Below are 23572 nucleotides of genomic sequence, written 5' to 3' on the forward strand. Positions count from 1 at the left end.
GGGAGAGGCCACAACAATGAGAGGCCCGCGTACCGGAAAAAAAAAAAAAAAAAGTTTTACTTAATATTCTTAAAACAGAAAATTTTATAGCCACTGAGGAGTTAAAGCTTTATTTATATAGTAAAGTCAGAAAATTTAGATAAAATCTTTAGTAACTAGTTTACCATTGAGAGTACTAACTGCAGCCTAATGGAATTTATGAGCAGTTCTGAAGAAATATTTTATTTCTTTAAATAATTACAAAGCTGGAAACGAACCAGAAGGGTCACTTAGTTCACCTCTCATGCTTAAATCATCCCAGATAAATGAGCTATACTATTTGTAAAAACCTCCAGAAAAGTAGATATGACAACTTCTCTTTGTACTCATTCTAGTACATGACACCTCTTACCCTGACAATCTCTCCCTTAATGTAACCTAAATTTCTACTGCTAGAGTTTAAACCCCTTTCCTCTTGCACCAGCACTGTTTAAGCCTGAGAACAGTAGGTTAATCTCCTCCATGTAAGCAGCTTATATACTGTAGCCTACTACTGGAGCCCTGAGTACTCCTTTTGTCTCTGGTTGAATAGTCATTTTCCAAAATTGTGTTGATCTTCGTGACACCTCTCAGAATTCTTGCCAAAGGCATCAGCCTCTCTACCACAGCCTTCTAATTTTCACTCCTGCCCCTCAACAAGCCCTTCCTCCAAAAGCAGTCACATTAACATGCAAACTTCGAAGAAGGCAGTATAAAAAATGTCTGTTGAAAGTAAAAAAGGTGAATATGAAGTGACTAATACAAAGACTGGTTACAAGGAAGCCATGATTATACCCTGCCCATTCCCTTCATGATGTTTCAAATTATTTTGTGTCTGCTTATTCCACTGCTGCTTCAGGTATAAAAGCTAAATTATAACTATTTTTTCACTTATAAAATGGTTACAATAAGAGCACCTACTTCACATGACTGATAAGGATGATATGAGTGAAATGAAAGTAACTGTATTGAGTAGGTGCTCAGTAATTGTTAGCTGTTATTATTAGTAATATTCACAGTACTATTGATTATCTTTTATTCTCTTTAAACATATGAACCACATAATATAACTTTAATTCTCATAAAAGCCCTGAAAGACTAGGGATATTGTCTTAGAGGAACAAATAAAAGTCTATTTGATATCCTAGTTTTCCCTGGTTTTATAAAAGTGGCTGCTAAAAAATGTCTCTTTCTTGTGTTATGAATTACGTTCATATAATAATTAATGTAAAACAAAAATTAATAAAATTGAATTATTTAAATCATTACATAAACATTCTTTTATGTCCCTTAATGTCTTTAACGTAATTACAGAAGATTTCACTATTTTCATTTCGTGTTGTACATATCTTATAATTCATTTTGCACTTTCACCTTTTACCTCTATTTTCAGTCTTCTTTGCAATCTACCTCACCTGTCTATTTTGCTTTCTCTTGAGTTCAGGGTCTTCTAAGAAAATAGTGGCATAATTTTCTTCTTTTTAAGCTTTATATAATTTTTGCATTCATATATTTTAATAAAATATTATTTTTTGAATATTTTTCTGATTCATTTTGCAATTCTAAACTTAAGCAGTTTACCTTGAAAATCTCACTTATATTTCCCATATTTGCAAGCACGATTTCAAAATATGTGTGCATTTCTGTTAGAGCCAGACAACACCTTGCTTTAACATTCTTCTATGAAAGGTAAGGCAACAGCTCACACCAATACGGCTTTACAATCAAGGTCAGGAGGGTTGAGAAATCAAAGCAAACAAACTGATTATAGATCGTGTAAGGTGCTTCTGACTATAAGTAACAGAAAACACATTTCGAAGTGACTTAAACCACAAGGTAATTAATTATCTCACAAAAGAAAAAGTGCAGCAGTAGAGTGACTAGAAGGTTATTTCCTCATTCTGCTCTGTCATTCCCAGAATTTATGCTTTTTCCCTCAGGCTAGATATCTTCATAGTCATAAGATGCCTTACAAAGAATTTTGAATTTTTATTGTAACTATATAAAGACTAGATAATCTTAACATCTTTCTCCAACAATAGAAATACTAGATAAAATATGACAAAACAAATGTACTCTTAAAGGTAAAACCAAGAATACTAGAAAGTGCAAGAAATCCTCAGAGACAAAAATGAAGAGAAAGATAAAAACTAGGATGTAAAATTAAGCCTCAAAAGACTTTTTAGGGGTGATAATTTTCAATGACTTCTCTGGGAGGAAAGGACTGAGCCTGTGCAAGGGGAAGCCAGGACTAAAACCATTGCATAAAGTCAGGATCATCAAAGGGCTGCACACTCAGTGATAGGATGGATTTACCAAGGTCTTCACCAGGGAAAAGGGGTGACAAAAAATTATTTGTCTTGGCCTAGGCAATATGTGGGGGGCAAAAACACATTTCAGAATCTGTAGCTACATGCCTCTGTCTGCAGGAACCCCAAGCTGACAAAATAGTAGAAAGTGACTCTGAGGTGGCAGTGATGGGGGCCTGGTAGCTGCAAGGAGCAAAAATGAATGTTCTTCCTCCATAGAAAGATCCTTGACACAGGCATCACAGGACCCCACACATAATGACTGTGGCTAAAATAAGTCCTACCACTAAAACTAAACACACACACACGCACACGCACACGCACATGCACGCACACACACCATTTCTGAGGATCAGAACCAACAAGTAAGAAATTTAGGATCTTTTACAAATGGAATTATTGAATACATATATAAAATAACTACGTTTAAAACATAAAGTGATAAGGGATGAAATTTCAAATATCTAAAAGCAATAAAAATATTTCTATTAAGGACTCAAGAAAGTTTAAAAGAATCAAGTAGAACTTCTAGAATAAAAAAATACTAGTTGGAGTTAATAATTTAGCAGACTGTTGCACAACAGATTAGCTCTATCTGTAAAAAATACTGATGTACAGCTAGATCCGATGAAGTTACCTAACAGGTGGTATATACAGACAAAGAGATGGGTAATGAAAAAAAGTTTAAGAGACATGAAGGATAGAAAGAGAACATTTGACTGGAATTCCAATGAGGTTAAATGAGGAAGAGTCATTATTTTAAGAGTTAGTAAATAAAATGTTACAGAATTGAAGATAAGAATGTTTAAATACAGGAAATAAAATTCCAAGCCAGATAAATGAAAGAAATCTAAGCCCAGACACATCACTGTGAAACATCAGAGGTGATCTTATAAACAGATGCTCTTGTAAACAGTGTAATAAATTGAATGTTTGTGTGCCCCCAAATTTGTATGTTGAGGCCCTGACCCCTAATGTGATGATATTTGGAGATGGGGTTTTGGGAGGTAATTAGGGTTGGATGAGGTCATGACAGTGGAACCCTGGTCCAATGGAATTAGACCCCTATAAGAAGGGACATCATAGAGCTCTCTCTCTCTCTCTCTCTTTCTACCAGGTGAATGTGAGGACAAAGCAAGAAGGTGACCATCGGCAAGCCAGCAACAGAGACCAGAACGTGACCATACTGACACCCTGATCTCTGATTTTCAGCCTCCAGAGCTGTGAGAAAATAAATTTCTGCTGTTTAAACCACCCGGTATATGATATTTTGTTGTGGCAGCCTGAGTTGACTCATACATACAACTATAGAGAAAAGATAGATGACCTACAAAGATAAATGACAACAGACTTGTAAAACAGTGACATCAAACAAATGCTGTACCATATACCTTCAAATTTCTTAAAGAAAATTATGTTAACTCAGAATGTTACATTAAAGTACAAGAACAAATTCAGACATTTTCAAATAAATACTGTAAAATGTGATGCCAATGGTGAACCTCTGGGCAAAGAATATTGAACCCAGAAAGAAGGAATGGTAAACATGACAGAATGGTGAGAAAGAAATGGATAAATAACCAGGTAAATTTAAAACAACATTACTATGTAAATACAATAGTACACTTAAAGAGACAGCAGAGCAGTGGTTCAGAACATTTCAGAAGCTGCCCTGCCTGTGTTTTGAATTCCATTCAGTCATTAGTTAGCTGGGTCATCCTTGGCAATATATTAGTTTCCACACCTGAAAGATAGGCATCATGAGGATTATATGAGTTAACATAACCTAAGATCTTAGAATAGTTCCAGGCACAAAATGAGCAAGTTATAGCTCTTAATATTTCTGTGAATATGACCACTATTATTTCAAAATAATAGTGCCTAATTTAAGGGCAAAAAATATCAAACTAAAACATAGGACTATAGTAATAATTTAGATAAGAGTGAGTGACAGGTGTTGAAATATTAAAGTCATATATATATATATTAAACGTAGTTGTTTAAAAAAAATTTTTTTATTGGAGTAAAATTGCTTTACAATGTTGTGTTAGTTTCTGCTGTACAATGAAGTGAATCACCTGTATGTAAACCTATATCCCCTCCCTCTTGGACCTCTCTCCCACCCCCCACCCCCATCTCACCCTTCTAGGTTGTCATAGAGCACTGAACTTTGCTCCCTGTGCTATACAGCAGGTTCCCAGTAGCTATCTATTTTATACATGGTAGTGTATTTATGTCAAACCTAATCTCCCAATTTGTCCCACCCTCCCCTTCTCACCTGTGTCCACATGTCTGTCCTCTATGTCTGTAGAGATAATGATTATCTTTGTCTCGTTTCGTTAATTATGCAAGCTAAAGATTAAGGATACTACTAAAGGAAAATACATAGAAAAGGAAAATGTCTTCTAGCAAATAGTCTGGATAAATTTTGAATGTACCCATCTGGACAGAAAATGCATGTCATCTATGAGAAGTTAAAAGTCACACTAGCCTGAATCTTTGACATGAGAGCAGTCAGTGTCAGAAGATATAAAAAATGGTGTACAACATTCTAAAGAAAAGACTGTTTGGTTTAAAGATAGTATGTCCAGACAAGATTTTCAAGTATGAAAGGAGCTATTAAACCTTTTCAAATATACAGGAGCATAAAGGACACAGAGGTCAGAAACCTTCTTGAAAAAAACATATTCAATGATGAAATTCAGCTAATTAGAGAAGATATTTTTTAATCCCCAGAAATGCAGCATCGATAGTGAAAATTCCTCAAGGGAAGCACTAAAAGCTTTTAAACATAAAAGCAAGACTAAACTTCTATGGGAATCGTAGTAGAACAGAATATCAATAGTATAAGGCTTGATAGGATAAGCAACAAAAACCAGGTAAAAAAGGGAAAGTAAGGGAGAAGTGTTACTGTGATAATCAGTTAATCTTTTATAGCAACAGGCAAACCAGTACTGTTTGAAATTAAAATGAGTAGTTAAAAAATTATCTCAGCACGCTGATTCTATTTATATTTTTTCTTATATTTACACAGTTATTTTAAAATTTATTTCTCTTGTGGTTAAAAAAAGAAATCTGCAATCAGCAATTCCTTCAGTTTCATTTCAATTTCATTTTCTTCTGTTAACTTCTAGTAAAATGAGTCAGCATCCTTCAGTATATAGTATATTATATACTTTCAGTTATAACAGTCTCTTCTTTTTCTTCTGCTAAATCTAGTAAAATGAGAGTGGGCACCTTTCAGTAAAATAATAATCCAACTGTTATAATTGTCCCTCTATCTATCTATCTACCTATCTATCTATCACTTATCAATCACTTCCCTTATCTATCATGTCCTTTTATAGGTACCTATAGAAAGATCTCCAGAATAGTGTTCATTAAACACATAAAGGCTGACTTGGGGGGCTGGGGATTTTAGTGATGTTTTGCTTTCTCCTTTGTACTTTTTAAATGGCTTGAAATTTTTATAATGAGTGTATATATATATATATATATATATATATATCACTTTTATAAAACAAAAATAATATTTATAAACAAAAGATTAGAGTTTGTTCCTGATTTGATAAATTTAACAGCAGTATCTTTTTGATTTTTTAGTTGTTTTGCACAACTAACATAATATGCTTCCTCCAATGGTAATTTCAGATGGTTCATAGCTATCATATATAATCTCTCATTGCTCATGTAAATGAAGATGAAAAACAAAAATTACATGTAATAACATCCTCAGATGGCAGAAGACATGAGTGGCAAAGCTTAAGCAATATGTGAAAAATATGGTTCATATTTAAGTTTTTTTTTTTTTTTTTTTATTATTATTTATTTTTATTTTTTTTTTTTGCTGTACGCGGGCCTCTCCCTGCTGTGGCCTCTCCCGTCGCAGAGCACAGGCTCCGGACGCGCAGGCCCAGCGGCCATGGCTCACGGGCCCAGCCGCTCCGCGGCACGCGGGATCCTCCCGGACCGGGGCACGAACCCGCGTCCCCTGCATCGGCAGGCGGACTCCCAACCACTGCGCCACCGGGGAAGCCCCATATTTAAGTTTTTATATGACAGAAATATGACTAAGTGACTGTCTTTTTGGCAATGAAATCTGCAACAAAGATATCAGTTTTTTAAAAAGCAGTATTCATTATATTTTTCTTCTTTTATTCAGAATTTCAAAAGATGTGATATGAAATAATATTTGCAACTAATAAAATACAACTGAAATCCAAATGCGAACTAGTTTCCTACTCAAATTCAAATATTTTCCAAGTTGTTGACTCATCATTAAAAAAAGCAGCTGGTGTCCTTTTCAAAATGACTATAAACAATTTAAGTTAACACCTCAAAAGATTATCAAAACAGAAAAAAATGTATTTTGCAAAAGAGATTGGATAGAAAATCTAAAAATGTATTTGACCATAAGGGAGGTATTCTGTAGCAATAAGATGCATTGAAGGCACTTTAATCTCAATATATGTGTCCAAGGACAAAAACAGATAAATCACGGTGGCATGATGGTATAATTTAAAAGGGATATTTTGGAAGGAGCTGTCAGTGCTGTTTTTAATAGTAAATTTTCAATCTCAGATGAATTTTTTTACTACCAAGGACATGAGTTAAAAGTAGCTTCAAATCTCAATATCTAAATCAATATTTAACAGAAAGTACAATAATTACAATTTCCATGCATGACTTCAGATAGTTACATGGTATGTATAAGACAGGCTATCACGGTATACTTGTCAAAGAGGACCTCATCAGTACCAGTTGTTTCCAAATTACAGTGGGGGAAATGCACCGCAAAGCACGTGAAAAACAATCCATTGATATACAGGAAAACTGTTAACATTTCTTCACTTATAAATACCTTTTCCTTTTTACAGTTCAGTAGTTATTGATCATAACGTAGAAGGCTATAATTTATAAGTAAATGTATATATATTGGATGTGCAGTCTAAAAATTCTAATTTACAGCATGAACAGAGTCAAAAAAAATCACCATCGTTAATTAGAATGGGATTGATTTCCACGTCAATTCTAATTATCTGGTAGTTATTGATCAGTACACTGTTTTGAGAAAATTCCAAGGCAATGTTCAGTCAGTGTCGGTAAGGGATACTGCTATGGATTGAATATTTGTATCTCTCCAAAATTCATATATTGAAGCCCCAATCCCAGTGTAATGGTATGTGAATGTGCGGCTTTGGGGAGGTAATTAGTTCATGAGGGTGGAGCCCTTACGAACGGGATTGGCACTCTTTTAATTGGATGAAGGGACTAGAGTGTCCCTTCTCTACCAAGTGAGAGTATCAACAAAAAATGGCCATCTGTAAACCAGGAAGAGTGTTCTCTCCAGACATCTACTCTGCTGGCACACTGATCGTGAATTTTCCAGCCTCTGGCATAAATGTTTGATGTTTAAGCCACATATACCACAGTATATGGTATTTGTTATGGCAGCCAGAATTGATTAAGACAGAAATCGTGACAGTTATCTATGGGAGAAGACAGGAAGCATGGCATCATTGGAATGGTAATCTGGCATCCTGCTCTAGGCACTGGCAAATAATACTGCTTGCTTAATTTATGTGGATAATTTCTTTGTTTCTATCATTTCCTTTTCAAAACTCTAAGACTCCTGTTATTTTCCTAGATAAGCCACATTTATTCCCTCTTCTGTCCCCCACCACTCAAGGATTTGAAATAGCATATGAGGATGCTCTAGATGACAAACCTGTGCCTGTGTCTACAAGTAAGCCAGAATCTTTTGTTCTAAACCCTCATTTAGCCTCACGTTTTCTCTGCTCAAAATCCCACCCATTTTTATCTTCATGGAACCTATTCTTTCTTCTAGTTTTTTCTCTCATCTTCTACTCTTTTTCTGCTCAATTCTTTCCAACAGCCTTTATATTTGGTCAATTTCCACACTGGCCTTTTTGTTTACTTTCACAGCTATACTACTTAAAATAATTTCTTTACTTCTCAGGCACTACTCAACCCATTCTCGATTGGATTCAGTCACCAAAATTTCACCAAAGTAGTTCTTGCTAATGCCACCGTTGATCTTTATATTAAAACAGTTATTGTTTTTTAATTTTCATTGGGCCTTTCAGTAGCATTTGAAACTGTGAACTCTTCTTCTTTCTTGCAATACCCATTCCCTTAGCTTTAACAATAACACACAAGTTCTCCCTTCCTTTAAGGCCACATTTCTAAATTCCTTACGTCAATTTACCTTTCTCTGCTGATTAAAGATTTGAGCTTAGTTCTTCTTTATTTTCATTCGATGATCTCTTTTATGTCGTCTCTATAGGTAATCATATTTACTTCCATGGTTTCCATTAACATCAACATTCTGCTAATGATTCCAAAAATTTTCTGTCTATTCAAGACTTCTCTAAGTTCCAGACCAACATGTACTGTTGTCTCCACTTAGATGTATGAATAGCATGACAGTGATACCATATAAAACAAATGATTTTTCTCCATATATATTTCCTTTTCTTATCAAATGCATCAATATCCACCCAATTGTTCATACTACAAACCTAAGAGATATCCTTCACATCTCTCTGTCTCTCACCTGGAACATCCAATTCATCATCAAGACCTATAGATGTCTACATTTTAAATATCACTCCTATCTGTTTTCTTCCGTCTTTTTGGTCACAAATTTTGACTAAGCCAAAATTCACTATCCCCGACCCAAGAGATATCCTCCACTTGCTGAGCCTGCTTCCACACTTTGCTGGCCTTCAATTCATTTACTTTGTAGAAGAAAAGGTGAATATCTGAAAATAGAAGCCATTTTTTTCTATGGATAACATCAGGGCCCTACATAATATGACCACTGACCTACATTTTCGATACATGTTCTACAACTATAGCATTTCACTAACTACTTCAGCAACTTATATTTGTTCTTAGAATTTGTATTTCTTTATCGTTCATTAGAGCTTTCATATGTGCATACAATGCTCATTCCTACCTGCCATTTCTATCCTCAAGCACATGCTTCATCAAACTAATTCCCAGCTCAACCCTCAGTTTAAACATTGTCTCCTTATGAAGCTTCCATGATCACTGGAACCACTCAAATGATTAAGTAATCATTGTGTAATAGTGGTTTTAATGTTTCTCTATCTTTCTAGAATCCATAACAGCCACATATACTTACTCACTGCTTTATATTTAACCCTACAAAGTGCCTATCACATCATAGGTGCTCAACACGTACTTTTTGAGTGAATGAATGCATGAATTAATGAATGGTAAACTATACAAAAGAGCACCTGATTTGATTCAACCTTATTGCTCTATCATTAAAAAAGGTAATCTACACTAATTACAGTATGGATTTTAAAATTTATGATAAGCTATCATCATATTCTTTAAAATATTTTTAATAGCAGCTGCATTTTTTGTGTGTCTGTAATTTAGAAATATTGAAATATTAGAATGAAAGTTACAAATGTATTAGAATTAAACATTTTTTTTAATTTAAAAGTGAAGAATTATGACATAACCTGATATTTTCTTGCCAAGTTACAAAATAAAAGTAATAAAAAAATAAATGTTATTATATTAAGGGTTTAAACACTTTATCACATTTTTTAAAAGTTAAATTCATCATCAGATCCTTGACAATAATTTTGAAATGACAAGTTTAAAAAAAAATAGAGAGGAGTAAATTTAGACTTAGGAGAGACTGATAGGGATTTTCACCACTGGCCAAGTGCTATGATGTTTGTTTTGATTTTTTTTTTTTTTTTTTTTTGCGGTACGCGGGCCTCTCACTGTTACGGCCTCTCCCGCTGCGGAGCACAGGCTCCGGACACGCAGGCTCAGCCGCCATGGCTCACGTGCCCAGCCGCTCTGCAGCACGTGGGATCTTCCCAGACCGGGGCACGAACCCGTGTCCCCTGCATCGGCAGGCAGACTCTCAACCACTGCGCCACCTGGGAAGCCCTGTTTTGACTTTTAAAAAAATATTTATTTGAGATTCAGTTTCAGAAAGATGACTTTTCATTCTTAATCAAATGAATTTTTATTTAGCTTACTTTTCATTTATTGGAAAGTTTTCCAAGAAAGTAAAGATGGTTCAAATGCAGTGAGTAAATATTTGATCATCTTGGGGTGACATAAGTTAAACCATAACTCAGAAATGTTGCTGAACTGAATAAAGGTGTCTTGACACATTTTCACTCAAATCTATCCTCATTCAGAATGAGATGTTAATTTGATGAATGCTTGAACAGCCTTGGAAGAGCAGAATCATAATAGAGTAATTCCAATCATTCCTCTCAAGGAGTTCTTGTCAATGAACACATGTCATTTCTCCAAGACACTGAAAATCCTGATAGGTGCTGTCCTAGGAGGTTATTCTATGGATCCTTGATTTCTCTCAGAGTTTAAGACTCTACCTAGAGATTATATTGAAATTCCCATCCTTGAAACAAAGTTGTGCCAAATATTTCATCTTTCCATTCTGCAAAATTATTTTCTTTATATTTCGCTCAGAATGATCTTATTCAATGGCAAATGAATCTTATTATTATATATAAGCATCATATATATGTGATCTTGTTATTATATATAATGATCTTATTGTTCATATACACACATATATATATTTCTCTATTCAAATAAGCTTTAAGCTAAAGTATCCTGCAAGTCTTTTTTAAAAATTGCATAATAATAATTAAAAGAAACCTCATATATTGGGACTTCCCTGGTGGCACGGTGGATAAGACTCCACGCTCCCAATGCAGGGGGCCGGGTTCAATCCCTGGTCAGGGAATTAAGTCCCACATGCATGTCTCAACTAAGAGGCCACAGGCTGTAAATAAGATTCCGCATGCTTCAACCATGAAGTCTGCGTGCCACAATGAAGACTGAGTGTGCCACAACTAAGACCTGGTGCAGCCAAAATAAATTAAATAAATAAATTAATTAAAAAAAGAAACCTCATATAGAGAAATATCTATTTTTCTGTGTATCTGTTTATCAGTGTTCATTTTTTTGTTTTGTTTTTTAATTTTTATTGAAATATAGTTGATTTACAATCCTCATATACTTTTTTTTTTAATATAAGCATTTTTTTTTTTTTTTTTTGGTGGTACGCGGGCCTCTCACTGTTGTGGCCTCTCCCGTTGTGGAGCACAGGCTCTGGAGGCACAGGCTCAGCGGCCATGGCTCACAGGCCCAGCCGCTCCGCAGCATGTGGGATCTTCCCGGACCAGGGCATGAACCCGTGTACCCTGCATTGGCAGGCGGACTCTCAACCACTGCACCACCAGGGAAGCCCTAAGCATTTTTTTTAATATAAGCATTCTTAAGATCACTTTTCCATAAGCTATGAGAATGTCCCCAGAGCATTTTCTCTGGTTCTCTTATATGCTTGTGGATTTTTATTTGTTTGTTTCCATTTTATTTTTCTTTTTTAATTGAAAGTTGCAAAAGCTTAACATTAGGATCAGGCAAAATCTTATATTCATTTCCCATACCAGCAGCTTCACTTCCAGAAGGTTAAGGGTCCTAAGGGTTTAAAGCTTCATCTACCACAAAGGTTCTCAATTCTTCTTGCACTTTAGAATCACCTGGGGAGTTTAAACAACTCCCAATGCTTCTGTGCCACTGCCACCAGAGATTCTGATTGGCCATGGATGGGGCCCAGGAATGGCAATTTAGAAGCTCCAGAGTGGATTCTAATATGTAAGCAGGGTTGAGAAGCTCTCTCTTTATTCTTTTTTTATTTTTTTTGGGGGGGGGGGTCTTTTAACATCCTTTACATTTTATACAATCTTCATATACTTTTAAATAGCTAATTTCAATGGGAGATTTGTTAAGCCAAAGAAAAATATTTAGAGTTTCATAATATGTAGATTTGTTCAAGTTTTCATGTAAATCCTGTGTTTTCAAGCAATATTAATTTATTACTCAATTATGATAAATATTCACAGTAAGTGGACTAAACTGTTTTCTCAGAATTTACACTTTTAAATGTTTCCTACTGTACTTAACATCCTCCACTAGGTACCACAATGCTAGGTATCTTCAATGCTAAACATTTTATATTATACATGCCAATAAATTATAAAAACAATTTATTGGCATATATATATATTTATATATATAAATTTGGAAGTAATTAGTTCCTAAATATTCTTTTTAAATGTGCTTCTACTTTAAATTCAGTCTTCCACCAAGCTGAACAGGTGATTGGTACAAAGGTAATTGAATGAAAATTGCTCTTTAAAGAAAGCTTACTTCACAAAGGCCAGTGATGGGTGTTGACATGATGTGATTTCTGCCCAGTGCTCTGAATGTCAAAGTGAAGAAATTCAGTGAAGCTTGGGTAAATGGTGGGAGTAACTATGACTCTCTTCAGGTAGCCAAATACCTTGTCATCTAATTAGTGGTGCACATGAATGAATGAATGAGATTCCCATTGTCCCTACCTACTATCCAGCGAAAACACAACCAAGGGAACAGGCTTGGTGGAATCAGAGGAGAAAGAAGACCTTGTAGAGCTTAACTCTAGTCTGGCATGGTGAAAAGAATGAGAGATGTAGAATAAGTGGGAGGCCACTGGCACACTCCGGTCCCTGTGAGAGGGTGGGGTGGGGTCCACCGGACTTGCAGGCTGCCAGTGAAATACCACTACTCTGATCATTTTTTCACTGACCTGGTGAGGTGGGGGAGGAGGGGGGCTAGCCCCGAGGGGCTTTTGCTTCTGGAACCAAGTGCCCAGACACACTCTGGCCATGAGTGACCCACTCCAAGGACAGTGCCAGTTAGGGAGTTTGACTGGGGTGGTACAACTGTCAAATGGTAATGTAGGTGTCCTAAGGGGAGTTCAGGGAGGACAGAAACTTCTTGTGGAGCAGAAGGGCAAAAGCTCACTTGATCTTGATTTTCAGTATGAATACAGAGCATGAAGGTGGGGCCTCAAAATTCTTCTGACCTTTGGGGTTTTAAGCAGGAGGTGTCTGAAAAATTACCACAAGGATAATTGACAGTAACACAATAATAGTAGGGAACTTTAACACCCCACTCACAACAATGGACAGATTATCCAAACAGAAAATAAATAAGGAAACACAAAGTTTAAATGACACATTAGACCAGATGGACTTAATTGATACTTATAGGACATTCCATCCAAAAACAACAGAATACACTTTCTTCGCAAGTGCATGTGGAACATTATGCAGGATAGATCACATCTTGGGTCACAACTTAAGCATAGGTAAATTTAAGAAAACTGAAATCACATCAAGCATCTTTTCCGACCACAACGCTATGAGACTAGATATCAATTACAGGAAAAAAAAAAAATACAAATACATGGAGGCTAAACAACATGCTACTAAATAACCAAGAGATCACTGAAGAAATCAAAGAGGAAATCAAAAAATACCCAGAAACAAATGACAATGAAATATGACAACCCAAAAATTATGTGATGCAGCAAAAGCAGCTCTAAGAGGGAAGTTTATAGCAATACAATCCTACCTCAGGAAACAAGAAAAAATCTCAAATAACCTAAGCTTACACCTAAAGCAATTAGAGAAATAAGAACAAAAAACCTCAAAGTTAACAGAAGGAAAGAAATCATAAAGATCAGACCAGAAATAAATGAAAAAGAAATGAAAGAAACAATAGCAAAGATCAATAAAACTATAAGCTGGTTTCTTGAGAATTGGTAAACCATTAGCCAGACTCATCAGGAAAAAAAGGGAGAAGACTCAAATCAACAGAATTAGAAACGAAAAAGAAGTAACAACTGACAACGCAGAAATACAAAAGATCAGGAGAGACTACTACAAGCAACTATATGCCAGTAAAATGGACAACCTGGAAGAAATGGACAAATAATTATAAAAGTACCACCTTCCAGAATGAATCAGGAAGAAATAGAAAATATGAACAGACAAATCACAAGCACTGAAACTGAAGCAGTGATTAAGAATCCTCCAATAAACAAAAGCCCACGGCCAGATGGCTTCATGGGCGAATTCTATCAAACATTTAGAAAAGAGATAACACCTATCCTTTTCAAACTCTTCCAAAATATAGTAGAGGGAGGAATACTCCCAAACTCATTCCACGAGGCCAACATCACCCTGATACCAAAATCAGAAAAAAGATGTCACAAAAAAAGAAAATTACAGACCAATATCCCTGATGAACATAGATGCAAAAATCCTCAACAAAATACTAGCAAACAGAATCCAACAGCACATTAAAAGGATCATACACCATGATCAAGAGGGGTTTATCCCAGGAATGCAAGGTTTCTTCAATATATGCAAATCAACCAATGTGATACACCATATTAACAAATTGAAGGAGAAAAACCATGATAATCTCAATAGATGCAGAAAAAAGTTTTGACAAAATTTAACACCTATTTATGATAAAAACCCTCCAGAAAGTGGGCACAGAGGGAACCTACCTCAACATACTAAAGGCCATATATGACAAACCCACTGCCATCATTCTCAATGGTGAAAAACTGAAAGCATTTCTTTTAATATCAGAAAAAGACAAGACTGCCCACTCTCACCACTATCATTCAACATAGTTTTGGAAGTTTTAGCCATGGCAATCAGAGAAGAAAAAGAAATAAAAGGAATCCAAATGGGAAAAGAAGAAGTAAAACTGTCACTGTTTGCAGATAACATGATACTATATATAGAAAATCTTAAAGATGCCACCAAAAAACTAGAGCTAATCAATGAATTTGGTAAAGTAGCAGGATACAAAATTAATGCACAGAAATCTCTTGCATTCCTATATACTAACAATGAAAAATCTGAAAGAGAAGTTAAGGAAACACTCCTATTTACCACTGCAACAAAAAGAATCAAATACCTAGGAATAAAACTACCTAAGGAGTGCTCGCTTCGGCAGCACATATACTAAAATTGGAACGATACAGAGAAGATTAGCATGGCCCCTGCGCAAGGATGACACGCAAATTTGTGAAGCATTCCATATTTTTTGATGACCATAGTGGTAGTCTGCACCTGGTACTCCTTATGGCATTTCTAAAAGACACCCCCGCAAAGATTCACCTTGTTGACTAACAGGTAAAATAAAAGAAAGTATTCTAGAGGAAATAATACCAACAGAACTAAAAAAAAAAGTGCCGCCAAAAAGTGAAGAGTCTGCTCTTCCAGGGGAAAGTGCAGTGAAACATGGTATATTTGTAAAAGATGTTCTGTTCCCCTGCACAGAGGTGCCTGCTATACTGCCTATCACACTGTAACAAAATATTAGTATGCTTTAGTAAGACATGTACAATGTTTCAAATAAATACATTAAGTACAAAAAAAAAAAAAAAAACTACCTAAGGAGGCTAAAGATCTGCATGCAGAAAACTATAAGACACTGGTGAAAGAAATTAAAGATGATACAAACAGATGGAGAGATATACCATGTTCCTGGATTGGAAGAATCAACACTGTGAAAATGACTATACTCCCCAAAGCAATCTACAGATTCAATGCAATCCCTATCAAATTACCAATGGCATTTTTCACAGAACTAGAACAAAAAATTTTGCAATTTGTATGGGAACACAAAAGAACCCGAATTGCCAAAACAATCTTGAGAAAGTAAAACGGAGCTGGAGGAATCAGGCTCCCTGACTTCAGATTATACTACAAAGCTACAGTAATCAAGACAGTATGGTACTGGCACAAAAACAGAAATATAGATCAGTGGAACAGGATAGAAAGCCCAGAGATAAACTCACGCACATATGGTCACCTTATCTTTAACAAAGGAGGCAAGAATATACAGTGGAGCAAAGACAGCCTCGTCAATAAGTGGTGCTGGGAAAACTGGACAGCTACATTAAAAGGATGAAATCAGAACACTTCCTAACACCATACACAAAAATAAACTCAAATTGTATTAAAGACCTAAATGTAAGGAGAGACAGTATAAAACTCTTAGAGGAAAACATAGGCAGAACACTCTATGACATAAATCACAGCAAGATCCTTTTCGACCCACCTTCTAGAGTAATGGAAATAAAAACAAAACTAAACAAATGGGACCCAGTGAAACTTCAAAGCTTTTGCACAGCAAAGGAAACCATAAAGAAGACAAAAAGACAACCATCAGTATGGGAGAAAATATTTGCAAATGAAGCAACTGACAACGGATTAATTTCCAAAATATACAAGCAGTTCATGAAGCTCAATATCAAAAGAAAAAAACAACCTAATCCAAAAATGGGCAGAAGACCTAAATAGACATTCTCCAAAGAAGACATACAGATGGCCAACAAACAGATGAAAAGATGTTCAACATCTCTAATCATTAGAGAAATGCAAATCAAAACCACAATGAGGTACTACCTCCCACCAGTCAGAATGGCCATCATCAAAAAACCTGGAAAGGATAAATGCTGGAGAAGGTGTGAGAAAAGGGAACCCTTATGCACTGTTGGTGGGAATGTAACTTGATACAGTCACTATGGAGAACTATTTGGAGATTACTTAAAAATCTAAGAACAGAATTACCCTATGACCCAGCAATCCCACTACTGGGCATATACCTGAGAAAAACCATAATTCAAAAAGATACATGTAACACAATGTTTATTGCAGCACTATTTACAATAGCTAGGATATGGAAATAACCTAAATGTCCATCAACAGAATGGATAAAGAAAATGTGGCATATACATACAATGGAATATTACTCAGCCATAAAAATGAACGAAATTGAGTTATTTGTAATGACGTGGATAGACCTAGAGTCTGTTATACAGAGGAAAGTAAGTCAGAAAGAGAAAAACAAATAATACCATATGCTAATGCATATATATGGAATGTAGAAAAATGGTAGTGATGAATCTAGTGGTAGGGCAGAAATAAAGATGGAGACATTGAGAATGGACTTGAGGGCACAGTGGGGAAGGGGAGGCTGGGACGTAAGTGAGAGAGTAGTACTGACATACATACACTAACAAATGTAAAATGGATGGCTGGTGGAAGCTGCTGCATAGCACATGGAGATCAGCTCGGTGCTTTGTGACCACCTAGAGGCATGGAATAGGGAGTGTGGGAGGAAGGCTCAAAAGGGAAGGTATATGGGGATGTGTATGCATACAGCTGATTCACTTTGTTGTTCGGCAGAAACTAACACCACATTGTGAAGCAATTATACTCCAATAAAGATGTATTTTAAAAAAAGAAAGCTTACTAATAAGTAAATGATTAATTTTTTTTTCCCTTCAGACACAGAAAGCCTAAAATGTAAGTTGAGGATTAATAAACTATTAGCAAGTAGGGACTAATATACCCTTATTCTAGGTATATGGTTAAGTGCTCATATGTGTTGCTGTTCGTGGAATTTAGGAAAAGCAGAAGAGCACCTTGTTATAACATAACTGCCTAGATGATTTTCATCTGATTTTCTGGATAGTTTGGGAAAGTAGAAAAAGAATGAACCTATCCAAAACAATGCGGCAGAAAGTGACTGACAGATTTACATTAATAACAGTTCACTTACTGAGGCCTTTCTATATGGCCAGTATCATAACTAAATGCTATATTTTTATTATCTTCTTTTAGCCTCAAAAATATTTTGAAGTTGATAAGACTATTTATATACCAAAGACATAGCAACCGGTCCAAATATGACAGCTAGCAAATGATGGAACCAGGATTCGATCCCAGGGATGCCTTCCTCAGAAGCTCTGCTTCTTCTATAGCTCTGCTTCTTTGGATCGATCTTGGTTCAAAGTGTCAATAGTGTCTGAATCTAAAAAGTTGAGGTACAGATTTTCAAAGCAGGTCTCCATTATAATGCTTCATCTGCTGAAATCTACTTTGAAATAAACTATAGCCATTTTTTCCCCTCCTATATTTATTATTTGTACTTGGTATTCCAGATTTGAATACTTACCATATGTCAAAATTTTGCTTTAAATTCTATTCTCTAAGTGTGTCATATTTGTAAGTGTGTCATTCGGTTTTAATATTGTTGTAAGGACAATTTCTTTTCAATTAATAAAGGAATTGATCTGCAAATATTAAGGCATTAGTAGTAGTAAGTCCTTGGATCATAATTTATGAATCGCTGGAATCTTTTTTTGAAAACTGTATCTCCAGTAATCAATAAGACTTAAGTTTTCTTTTCTAAACACAATAAAGTATATTATGGGTTATAATCTAAAACCTAGCTTAAATTCATATTAACTTCATACTTCTTTATTCTTAAAGCAACCATCTGATCATTTAAAAGGATAAGTATAGAGATTATTGATTATAAAACAACAATTACTGCCTCTATTGAAAATTTTCTGACATATTTGTCTACTAATAAACTGAAATTCAAAGTCCAAAACATATTTAAAAAAACAGTCTTCTCCACATAGTATACCATTATGAAACTGCTGCAGGGAACATAACATTCATTGAACAAACACAACACTATAATCAGGCATCTGCTTGCTTTCCTGCATTGCATATACAACAGAGATTTGTTGTACTTTTTTTAGTATTCTCAATAGGTTTCTGTGTTTATAAAGGTCCAGAAATTATCTTCAGAACAGATCCTCCATATGGCACCAGGAAACCTAGCATAAGAACCTTTCTGACACAAAGGATATAGAACTCTCTTACTTCAAAATATCAAAATTTTTCCACAAATACAAAACTATCAAGCAAGTGTTAGGACCACCTCAACTTCTGTTCAGTCTCGTCAAAATTGATTTAGTTGTCTGCACAAGTCAACTTTAATTATCAAAAATGTACAAAAAACAGCACATTTCTTCCCACTTAAATGTTAAACATGACTCCAGTGACATTTTTAATAACAAATTCTTTAAGACTCAGTGTGTGTTCTTGATCTGCAGAGGGCTAACAGCATGATATCACTAAAGAAACATGACCCAAATTTTAGTTCTGAGGTTATATCCACAAAAGAGAAATAAAGTGGAGATGCCCACTTTTCTGCATAATTATTGCATATATAACTGACCTGGTGAGTCAACCCAAAGAATCTCAAGGAAAAAATATATATATTTTGGTGTTCTTTGGTAAGACTTTACAAATTTCACAATTTGTTTGAACTCTCCTCTGCAATTCATTTTTTCCTCTGTAAATATATCCTGAGTTAACACCTGTTAAATAAGCTAGCATGTAAGACATGTAGAACACTAATAACCTGACTACCTTCATTCTACTGTAAGTTCTTAAAAACTACATTCTAAAATTCACTGAATAATTTAAATAACAAATAATTTTTATGTCTGTGCTCATGTGCACACACTTTATTTTTGATTTTATAAATATAACCTTTAAAGTATTAGAAAATACAAAATACCATGTTAATCTATAAGGATAACACTCTTAAATGACTCCACCTTCAATATAGTGAAACAACTAAATATAATGCCAATTACATAAAAACCACTTGTTACGCCATAGAAGATTATTCAGATGCCACACAAAGGGTAGTTTCCTTCCCCCTAATGGTAACAAAGTGATTAACTAGCAAGTTCAACATGAAGGAATGATATGGTTCCAAGTGTGTATGGTTCCTTAAACCTCGTCAAGGCATATTGCCAGATAGTTCAATTAATGTGTAACAAGGTCACAAAATCAATTTCTTATCAGCTAAAAACACTCTTACAGTAAATTTTATTTTCAAACCATAATCTCTAAATTAAATCTGTGTCCCTAAAACATACAGTACAGAAACTCACTCATTGGGTTTTCCCCCTGATAGCATTTTCACAAATGGCACAAGGCTTTGTATGCTATATATAGCCTACAATGTTTGGCTGGATTCTAATCTTCCTAGAGAATGTCTTTATCTTTTTCCATGGCAAATGAAGGACCAAAGTATTAATTTCCTCCTTAAAATAAGTACAGGCTTTGAACAGTCTGGCATTCTATCTTCTAGCAATTTGTTTGGGAACTTTTAAACAGTTATAAAGAGAATCTCTGATACTGTATATTAATCCAGATTTCTTGGTAATATAAATTATCAGAACATAACATTGCGGGAAAAATCACGTTAATACGGGAAATACCATTACCGTGCAGTACATTCCATTTAAAGGGACTTGGCAGGAATCGAGCTTTTCAGGCCAATGACACTCAAAATAATCTCATTCTTAATGAAAACTCTTTGACTTGAATATAAAATACCATCGTCTATTATTCAGGTGCTGGAGTTCTTTCTCTATATTCCAATTTCTTTAAACAGAATGTTTTTTCCTCCTAAAATCCTTATTCTCACTCTACCCACAACTACACATGAGACTACAGTAATTTAAGCCCTGTTACCTTTTCCCTCAATGGCAATGGACCAAAATAGTTAAAGCAGCTGAAATGTATCAGTAATACTGCCTTAATTTTTTAATATCCAGAAAATCACGACTTTCAAGGCAGACAAATATGATTTGTTCTGTTTTTTAACATTCAAAATGCTTGATACATTTATACAGATGCTGTATAATGTACACTACACAGTGGTATCATCTCATACAGCTGACCAACAAATTAAAAAATTGATTTATTATAAATTCAGATTTTGGCACCAGTTTGATGGTCGGTAAAATATGGGATATAAAATCATATCTCAAGAAGACAAGAAGAAGAAATTATCTGAGATAATACATTAGAGTTTTTCAAAACATTTTTCCCACATCCTCCTAAACATATACTCTTTTAGTTGATTTCAGCACTGCTAGAGAGCATGAAAAGAATGCTTCCTAAATCAAGGAAGTGAATAACTCTTAGGAAGGGTTACAACACATTCTTTAAAATTAAACACAACATTTTTGTAGATGAAGACAATATTTTCTTCATAATCTTTATATATTGGAAGTATTAAAATTTTAATGAAATAATTTAAAGTTACAGAGATTAAGAATATTTTTTCTTCCCAATTCATTCATGTGATAATTTATTCTATCTAATCAAATTTAGAGTTTGATAAAAAACAAAATAAAATTTGTCCTTCACTTTGTACATACTAATGCAAAAACAGATAAAACTTCACCTGAAGAATAAATACAGCTTCATGTAATGTTGTATTTAAAAAGATTAGTTCATGGGAAAGAGTGATAAATGTGAGACAGATATTTTCAACAACACAGAATAAAATTGTTTTGAAATTAAAGAAAGAACAAAGTACTAATATGCTTAGAAATGAAAATATCATTTTTCTAAGTGCTAATAATTTCACAATTACTAGGATTTCTATGAAAACAGCATATGTGACACATCAGATGCAGAAAAAAAATACCGTAGTCAATGTGACTCCTGGGACTCTGAAGATTAGGGCCAGGGTGCTTCAAAAACAGGAGGTCATCACAAGGTATTAGTGCCAATATTGCAAATGTCCCTGCTATAGCACATACTGCTTCCTAATTCAGGAAAATGTTCAAAAGAGCAATAGATAAGTTAATGGAAATTCAGTCTTGCACAGTTGATCACTCAAAATGAAACAGGGAAAGACAGTTTGGAGAAAACCAATGTGAAGTTTATTAAGCAAACTGATCATTCATGCACATTTTCTATCTGGCTATAATGGACAGTCTTTATTTACAGCAAAATATTTGGGATGGGATTATATCTAATGTAGTCTTGCTATATGGGTCTCTTACAATGTATAGAATTCAAGCAAATCTAAGTGCTGATTCATGCAAGCAGCAATACCACCCACAGTGTCTTAATAAATTCAGCATAGGCAAGGAACAATAAGAATGGGGCACCAACCAATCAGAGTAACCACTCAAAAACAATCCATAGTATTTTACAGATTGGATCCAAGGAATTTTGGTAGTTTCCAAGGATCCACTCAAGAATAAGAATTAGTTACTCTCTTCAAACAGCAGTCACTGTTGGGATTCCCCAGGCACTATTAAAAAACAGGCATTCTCTATGTCTGTGTCTTTATTCCTGTCCTGGAGGACACGGGGAGGGGGAAGGGCAAGCTGGGATGAAGTGAGAGAGTGTCACGGACATATATACACTACCAAATGTAAAATCGATAGCTAGTGGGAAGCAGCTGCATAGCACAGGGAGATCAGCTCAGTGATTTGCGACCACCTAGAGGGGTGGGATAAGGAGGGTGAGAGGGAGGCGCAAGAAGGAAGGGATATGGGGATAGACGTATGCATATAGCTGATTCACTTTGTTATACAGAGGAAACTAACACAACATTGTAAAGCAATTATACTCCAATAAGGATGTTAAAAAAAGAAAAGCATGGGCTTCCCTGGTGGCGCAGTGGTTGAGAGTCCGCCTGCCGATGCAGGGGACGCGGGTTCGTGCCCCGGTCTGGGAAGATCCCACGTGCCGCGGAGCGGCTGGGCCCGCGAGCCATGGCCGCTGGGCCTGCGCGTCCGGAGCCTGTCCTCCGCAACGGGAGAGGCCACAACAGTGAGAGGCCCGCGTAACCCAAAAAAAAAAAAAAAAAAAAAAAAAAAAAAAAGAAAAGCAGGCAAACTCCATCAACACTTATTCCAATATCATGAATTGATGCAAAAGTAAAAAAAAATGAATTATGAGAAGAAGATGAAAAAGCAAACAATTATTCTTAAAATATAGAAATAAGAAAAGCCTTGCAAAGAAAGTGACATGTGTATTGAGTTTTAGACAATGAATCTCACTTTATAATTTTTCCAACATTGAAAGTGCCTGATTTATTTCCTGAGCACACACACAGCTGATTATCCTGTCCCATTTATTGTCTGACACAAAGTATTTTGATGCCTGGAACTATATGAAATCCTCAGAATGGAGAAATTTAGCTACAGGTTTCCAGCTGAGAAGACTGCCCCTCTGATCAAGTCCACTCTCAACATCCCTGGCTCATCACAGTTAAAAATAAACAATCATCAATGTTCTTTTGAAATTGCAACACAAGGACAAGTTCTATTTTGTAGCATTTTGTTCCAGATTGTTCATTAAATGGTACTTATAAAATCACATGAATCATAACCCTCCTCCCCACATAACGAATATGTGTATCATTTTATTCAAAAGGGGTTCTCTCAACTGCATACAACAGTGACTAAACCTTCCCCAGAGGGGAGCAAATATAAAAATCAAGGTTTATAGCCTTCTTGTTTATTTTTTTTTATGATTCAGGTGACTCTGATATAGCACTTCTCCTGCTGATCATATTCTATGTAATACCTTACTTTTTAGCACTCTAATACAGGGGGTTCACTGAAGATTCGTCCAGAAGTTCCTTTCAAAGGAGGA

The 23572-nt window shown here is 35.3% G+C and overlaps 1 protein-coding gene and 1 non-coding gene across 3 annotated transcripts in view; one reads left to right on the forward strand and one right to left on the reverse strand.

The window, feature by feature from the left end:
* The window catches only part of ADGRL4 (adhesion G protein-coupled receptor L4), a 121928-nt gene that overhangs the window by 85005 nt on the left and 13351 nt on the right, over positions 1–23572 (reverse strand). The window lies entirely within an intron of this gene.
* LOC116745675 lies at positions 15224–15330 on the forward strand. Its single transcript, XR_004347517.1, has one exon. It is a non-coding gene; the product is annotated as a U6 spliceosomal RNA (small nuclear RNA).

Source organism: Phocoena sinus, chromosome 1, assembly GCF_008692025.1.
Source record: "Phocoena sinus isolate mPhoSin1 chromosome 1, mPhoSin1.pri, whole genome shotgun sequence".
NCBI lineage: Eukaryota > Metazoa > Chordata > Mammalia > Artiodactyla > Phocoenidae > Phocoena > Phocoena sinus.